This window comes from Callorhinus ursinus, unplaced genomic scaffold (genome assembly GCF_003265705.2).
Source record: "Callorhinus ursinus isolate GAN/ISIS: 27379988/994484 unplaced genomic scaffold, GSC_fseal_2.0 scaffold1, whole genome shotgun sequence".
NCBI classification, from domain to species: Eukaryota; Metazoa; Chordata; class Mammalia; order Carnivora; family Otariidae; genus Callorhinus; species Callorhinus ursinus.
In genome coordinates, this window is record NW_027397063.1 from 35,726,458 (window position 1) to 35,735,001 (window position 8,544).

Consider the following 8,544-nt stretch of genomic DNA (forward strand, 5'->3'; position numbering starts at 1 on the left):
TTAACAAGATTGATAAACCCCTGGCCAGACTTATCAAAAAGAAAAGAGAAATGACCCAAATCAACAAAATCATGAATGAAAGAGGAGAGATCACAACCAACACCAAAGAAATACAAACAAGTATAAGAACATATTATGAGCAACTATATATCAGCATATTAGATAATCTGGAAGAAATGGATGCATTCCTAGAGATGTAACCACTACAAAAACTGAACCAGGAAGAAATAGAAAACCTGAACAGACCTATAACCACTAAAGACATTGAAGCAGTCATCAAAAATCTCCCAAAAAACAAAAGCCAAGGGCTAGATGGCTTCCCAGGGGAACTCTACCAAACATTTAAAGAATTAATACCTATTCTTCTGAAACTGTTCCAAAAAATAGAAATGGAAGGAAAAATTCCAAACTCGTTTTATCAGGCCACCATTACCTTGATTCCCAAGACCCCATCAAAAAGGAGAATTACAGACCAATATCCTTGATGAACATGGATGCAAAAATTCTCAACAATATACTATATTCTAGCCAATAGGATCCAACAGTACATTAAAAAGATTATTCACCATGACCAAGTGGGATTTATCCCTGGGCTGCAAGATTGGTTCAACATCTGCAAATCAATCAATGTGATACAATACATTGACTCCAAATTCTTTTTGCATCTATTAGCAATGGGGTAGCCTGGATGGTGATATACACTTCCAAAAATCCCTATCCATGTTTCCACCACATACCTCATACCAACTTCTCTCCTGTTTAAGTTTGTACTTCTTTACTATTAGTTAAATGATAGCTACAACCACACGATCACCATGATTCTGCATCTCAGAGCAGAAAGATAGCCAGTTTGAAAGCCATAGGAAATGAATTTTCCCCTTTCTTCTCAAATGCAAGGATGACACCTTAATGTGTTTTGCAGTGTTTGGTGAAGTAATTCATTAAATTGCTGCTATCCAAACCCATTCCATACTATCTGGCACCTATTGACACTACATGAAATCATCCCATTTCACTGTACATTTAAGATAGTTGTTACCAGGATGTACAAAGGAAGATGCAGAGTTTACTAAATGGCATATTTAGTATGAATAATAGTCACTGGTATCTCACCTTATTGTAATGCAGAGATATGGTTGTTGGGTGAATATACTCATCAAATATTAACGTAGTTGATGGTGTATCTAGGATGGGGGTTTGAGTGCCTAGCACAGTGCTTAATTTTAGACTGTACATGAAGGATACAAGTAGTAGCAAAAATTAAAATTCACAGAAAGTCAATTAGTTTTGGAATTCTTATGCATAATATATCATCAAGGGAAAACATAAATAGCATCTGAAAATCGAATACAGGTAATTGATTAAAGATACCATACTAGAATTTCCATTTCTGAACGTCAGATTTATCTTCCTACATGAAACAAACAAACAAACAAAACCCTAATATATATATGAAACAGTTATGCTATTGAACATCAGGCAACAAAGGCCAGTGATTCATGAAGAACAAAAATAAGTAAATGAATGAAGACTACTATTGCCCAGATTATCCTCTGAACAGAGCTTCCTGGCTATTTGCCAGAGGGGAAACCAGGCAGAGATTAGTGGTCTTTCTGAAATGCAAAGATGGAGCTGGATGTCTAGGGAGAACAGGCAACTGGAGTACAGAGAGAACTAAAGGCAGGTAGAGGGATCAACTGATTGATCAATCAATAGATAGACAGATACAGTAATTAATTTGAATATAAATACACTAAACGTTCCAATCAAAAGACATGGGGTGAAATAATGGATGAAAAAACAAGATCCACATCTACAAACCACCTACAAGAGTCCTGTTTTAGACCTAAAGACACCTGCCAATTGAAACTGAGGGGATGAAGAAACATCTATCATGCAAATGGATGTCAAAAGAAACCTGGAGTAGTAATACTTATATTGGACAAAATAGACTTTAAAACAGACTATACAAAGAAACAAAGAAGGACATTATATAATAATAAAGGGGACATTCTAACAGGAAGATATAACAATTGTAAATATTTATGGTCCCAACAAAGAAGCACCCAAATACTAAAACAGTTAATAACAAACATAAAGGAAGGAAATGATACTACTACAATGATAGCAGAGAACTTTAACAGCCCACTTACAGCAATGGATAGATCATCTAAGCAGAAAATAAACAAGGAAACAATAGTTTTGAATGACACACTAGAACAGATGGATTTAACAGATATATTCAGAACATTCCATCCTAAAACAGCAGAATACACATTCTTTTCAAGTGCACATGGAACATTCTCCAGAATAGATCACATATTAGCCCACAAAACCAGCCTAAACAAATGCAAGAAGATTGAAGTCATACCATGCATGTTTTCTGACCACAATGCTATGAAACTAGAAGTCAACCACAAGAAAAAATCTGGAAAGACCACAAATACATGGAGGTTAAGCATCATGCTACTATACAATGTTGGGTCAACCAGAAAATTAAAAAAGGAATAAAAAAGTACATGGAAGCAAATGAAAATGAAAACACAACAATCCAAAGCCTTTGGGATGTAACAAAAGTGGTTCTAAGATGGAAGTTTATAGCAATACAGGCCTACCTCAAGAAGCAAGAGAAATCTCAAATATACAACCTAACCTTGCACCTAAAGGAGCTAGAAAAAGAACAACAAATAAAACATAAAACCAGCAGAAGGAAGGAAACAATAAAGATTACAGAAGAAATAAATTATACAGAAACTAAACAAACAATAGAACAGATCAATGAAACCAGGAAATAGTTCTTTGAAAAAAATCAATAAAATTAATAAACCTCTAGCTAGACTTATCAAGAAAAAAAGAGAAAAAACTCAAGTAAATAAAATTACAAATGAGAGAGGAGAGAAAACAATCAACACCACAGAAATGCAAACAATCTATTTTGAAAAACTATTTGCTCACAAGTGGACAACTTAGAAGAAATATAAACTACCAATAATGAAACAGGAAGGAATAGAAAACTCGAACAGACCAATAACTGGCAAAGAAATCAAATCAGTAATCAAAAAACTCCCCAAAAACAAGAGTCCAGGACCAGAGGGCATCACAGGAAAATTCTACCAAAGATTTAAAAAAGAGTTAATACCTATTCTTTTCAAACAATTCCAAAAAATTAAAAAAGAAGGAAAACTTCCAAATTCATTCTATGAGTACAGCATTACCCTGATAAAACCAGATAAAGATACCATTAAAGAAGAGAACTACAGGCCAATATCCCTGATGAATATAGATGCGAAAATTCTTTTATTCAACTTAGTACTAAAAGTCCTAGCCAAACAAAAAGATATAAAAAGACAACAAAAAGAAATAAGACAACAAAAGAAATAAAAAGCATCCAAATCAGCAAGGAAGAAGTCAAACTGTCACTATTCGTAGATGACATGATACTGTATATAGAAAACTCAAAAGACTCCACCAAGAAAACTGCTAGGATTCATACATGATTTCAGAAAAATTCCAGGTTACAATATCAATGTACAGAAATCTGTTGCATTTCTATACATCCATAATGAAGCAGCAGAAAGAGAAATTAAGAAAACAATGCCATTTAAAATTGCACCCAAAATTAACAAGATACCTAGGAATAAACCTAACCAAAGATGTGAAAGACCTGTACCCTGAAAATTATATAACACTGATAAAAGAAATTGGAGATGGCACAAAGAAATGGAAAGACATTGCATGCTCATGGATTGGAAGAAAACTGATAAAGTGTCTATACTATCCAAAGCAATCTACACATTTAATGCAATCCCTATCAAAATACCAACAGCATTTTTCACAGAACGAGAAGAAACAATCCTAAAATTTGTATGGAACCACAAAAGAACCTGAATAGCCAAAGCAATCTTGAAAAGAAAGGCAAAACAAGAGGTATCACAATTCCAGACTTCAGTTTATATTATAAAGCTGTAATGATCAAAACAGTGTGGTACTGGCACAAAAATAGACACAGATCAATGGAACAAAACAGAAAACCCAGGAATAAACCCACAATTACATGGTTAATTAATTTTCAAAAAAGGAGGAAAGTGTAAGGTGGGAAAAAGACATTCTTTTCAACAAATGTTGGGACAACTGGACAGCTACATGCAAAATAATGAAACTTCACCACTTTCTTACACCATCAACAAAAATAAATTCATGATGTATTAAAGACATAAATGTAAAACCTGAAACCATAAAAATCCTACAAGAGGATACAAACAGTAACTTCTTTGATATCAGCTATAGCAACTTTTTTCTAGCTATGTCTCCAGAGGCAAAAGAAACAAAAGCAATATTAAACTATGGAGACTACATAAAAATAAATAAATAAATAAATAAATAAATAAATAAATAAATAAATAAAAGCTTCTGCACGGTTAAGGAAACAATCAACAAAATAAAAAGTCAACCTATTGAACAGGAGAAGATATTTGCAAATAACATATCCAATAAAGGGTTAGTATCCAAAATATATGAAGAACTTACCAAACTCAACACCAAAAAACCACAAATAATCCAATTAAAAATAGGCAGAAGACATGAACAGACATTTCTCCAGAGAAGATATACAGATGGCCAATAGACACATGAAAAGATGCTCAATATCACCCATCTTCAGGAAAATGCAAATCAAAACTACAATGAGATATCACCTCACACACTTGTCAGAATGGCTAAAATCAACAACACAAGAAACAACAGGTGTTGGCCAGGATGTGGAGAAAGGGGAATCCTCTTGCACTCTTGGTCAGAATGCAAACTGGCGCAGCCACTGTGGAAAACAGTATGGAGATTCCTCAAAAAGTTAAAAATAAAACTACCCTATGATCCAGCAACTACACTATTAGGTATTTACCCCAAAAATATGAAAATACTAATTCAAAGGGGTACATGTACCCCAATGTCTATAGCAGCATTATCTACAATAGCGAAATTAGTGAAGCAGCCCCAGTGTCCATTGACTAATGAATAGATAAAGAAGAAATGGTATATAAATAAACAAATATATATATATATATATATAATTTTGTATACTTTGGGTAAATACCTAGTAATGCAATTCTAATCTGGTAAACTGAAAATATAAAACATCTGGGCATAAATTAAAATTCATTGCAGGCTTGTCAGTGAAAAACAAAAATATGAATCCGCCAAAGGTGAATGATAAACAAATTGTAGAGAATTCATACAACAGAATACTACTCAGAACTAAAAGAAATTAACTATTAATATATGCAACAAAATGTATGAATATCAAAGTACGCTGACAAAGGTCAGAAAGTAAGAATAAATATGATTGCATTGTACCAATACTATATGCTAAACAAATTGTTTTTGAAAGCTATGTCAGGATTTAGAAAAACCGTTGTGAAAGATCATGGAGAACCTTCAGGACCCTGAACCTTGGACTAAACTTTGCTTAGTATAACCATTTTTGACAAAATATCAACATTCTTTCAATTGTTAGTGTTAGCAAACTGAGAGTCTCCCTGAAGGCTCATTATCTCCACATCTAGTTGGTCACTAAATATTTTCTGTATTTGTCTTACACTTTCCTTGCTCTAACTTTTACTTCATTCTGGTGCTCATTACTAGCTGCACAATATTAAGTTAAAACATGAGGATTTGCTACCATCAATTATACAAATACTATCAAAGTAATTTTCTAGAACATGAATCTGATCTTGTTGTTTTCTACTTAATCTTTGTAAAACCTTGCTAAGACTGCAATATAAACCTAAGGATCAATAGTATGAAACAGGCCGATTATAATATATAATTGCCTTTCCCCATCTTTATTCACTAACTTTTTAAACAAATATTTATTGAGCAACATGGTAGACAGAATTCTATGTTTATACCTGGTGTTATGCCATGTATAACTCATCCCACCTTGAATGTGGGTGGAATATGTGGCAATTCTGGCCACTGGGATACAGCAAAAGAGAAGGAATTTTACCAATATAATTCAGGTTTCAAGACCATTGAGTTAAAGTTAGTCAAAAGTGAGAATCCTTCTTGGGTAATGACTTAATCAAGCGAAAACCTCAAAAGAAAGACATGGTTAGCTGGACTTGAAGAAAAAAGCCACTATGAGTTCTACAACCATGAGAAAATGAATTCTGTCAACATGAATGTATTGGAAGTGGATAATTTCTTATTTGAGTTTCCAGGTGAAAATGCATCTTTGTTGACCCTTCTGACTTCAGCCTGACAGACCCTGAGTAAAGAGCCCTGTTAAGTGATGCCTAGACTTATGACTTGCAAAAACTTTGAGATAATAAATAGATGCCCTCTAAGCCAATTAATATTTTGGTAATTTGTTACAGAAATAGGAAACTAACACAAGAAAGTACTCTGCTTCTTGCACTGTATTCTAGAGTCTATGGAAACAGAAGTGTGGGAAACAACGCCACAACGACCACTGGTGCATGTTCGCTCAGACTCCAAGATCTCTGAGAAAACTCGAGATTGCAGGGTTAAAAATAACCCGAAAGGATCAGAGTGAAATGCCCTTGGGACGTGTGTGGTCAGTTCTAAAGTCCGCAGCAGCAGATGTTTAGTAGTTAGGAAGCCAGCTGTAAACAGCACACTGGGCACTCCCCTCTTTGTTCCTTTATTCTGTTTTAAAGATTCTTACGTGCTTGACTAATCCTGTATACATGGAGGAATGTGCCTTACTACGCCCCTGCTGTAGCAGGTATGAAAGAGGATGGAAAATAAACCTCGGCACCTTGGGCTGTTTGCTCGGGCTCCCCTGTCCCTTGCTATACTGTCGTCTCTTTTTCTTGGTTCCTTCACCACCCCAGGTCCCCGACTCTCAGAGGTCGACAAAAAGTAATAAGGAAAAAAATGTTGGGTTTATTAAGGGGCTAGTAAAGACAGCTACAGAGAGAAAAGAGGACCAGACATTAGATCTTGGGTCACTCCAACTTTAGGAACAGGATGTGATAGAAAACCTAGGAACAGAGAGTTAAGCGGGAAAAAGTAGAAGATCCAGCAATAGTGAGTTAAAAGTAGGAGTTACTGAAGTACTGAGCAAACAAACAGCACAGTGTTTCAGAATCTATATGAAGATATGTTTTGTAAAAAAAAAAAAGAGAGAGAGAGAGGACAACTACTTCAGATTCTACTGAGATGTCAAGAGAAATGAGCAGTTTGATAATGTGGAAATAATTAGGGACTGAAAAGGGAGCTTTTAAAATGAATGGATGAAGATTAAATCCTGATTGGATTGGGTTCAAAAGAGGGTAGAAGGACAGGGAGTAGATAGGGAACATAAACAAAAGTACTAACAAGCGTTTCCATATTTATTAAATGCATTCATCCTAGGAAATTTTACTAGGACGAATTATTGGAGAGATTCTTCTTTTTCTGTCATATAATGAATTCATTTCAAAGCTATAACCTGAGAAATCTACTACCTCATAATTTTATATATACTTGATGTGGCCTTCAAAATTGAAGGCAAATTGAAGAAAATTTCAGTTAAATAAAAACTGGAAGAATTTATTGCCAGTAGATCTGCACTACAAAAACATACCACATCATGTTCTTAGCTTGAAGAGAAATGGCAAAAGATGAAATTCAAGCGTGCAGAAAGTAATGAACAACAAAAATGAAAAATTTGAGAGTAAATATGACTGCTCATTTTTCTTCCTTTGTAGTTTTAAAGGTCATATAACTCTTTAAAACAAAACTGTAACACTATTTGAAGATTTATAATGTATATAGATGTAATATGTGATAATGATACCACAAAGTGTCGACAGAAGTGGATCCATGAAACTATACTATTGTAAATTTTTTGTATTTTATATGAAGTGGAATATTTTTTTAATTTTTTATTATGTTAATCACCATACATTACATCATTGGTTTTTGATGTAGTGTTCCATGAATCATTTGCGTATAACACCCTGTGCTCCATGCAGAACGTGCCCTCTTTAATACCCAACACCAGGCAAACCCATCCCCCCACCCCCCTCCCTCTAGAACCCTCAGTTTGTTTCTCAGGGTCCATAGTCTCTCATGGTTCGTCTCCTCCTCCGATTTCCCCCCCTTCATTTTTCCCCTCCTGCTATCTTCTTCTCCTCCTCCTTCTTCTTCTTCTCCTTCTTCTTCTTCTCCTTCTTCTTCTTCTTCTTCTTCTTCTTCTTCTTCTTCTTCTTCTTCTTCTTCTTCTTCTTCTTCTTCTTCTTTTTTAACATTTAATGTATTATTTGTTTCAGAGGTACAGGTCTGTGAAGTGGAATATTATTAACACTAAATATACTGTGATAATTTAAGGCAACCTAGTCTAATCCTTAGTGCAAACACTATCATATTAAAGTAATAAACAGCTAACATATAGTTAAGGGATTACAACAAAGTATTGAAAAAAATTGTGATTGATACAAATAAACACATGAAACTGGGGAAAAAGAAAAAAAGCAGATGACCAAATAGAAGGAAAAACAACAGAAAAACAGCCTCATCCAATCTTATCAATAATTACATTAA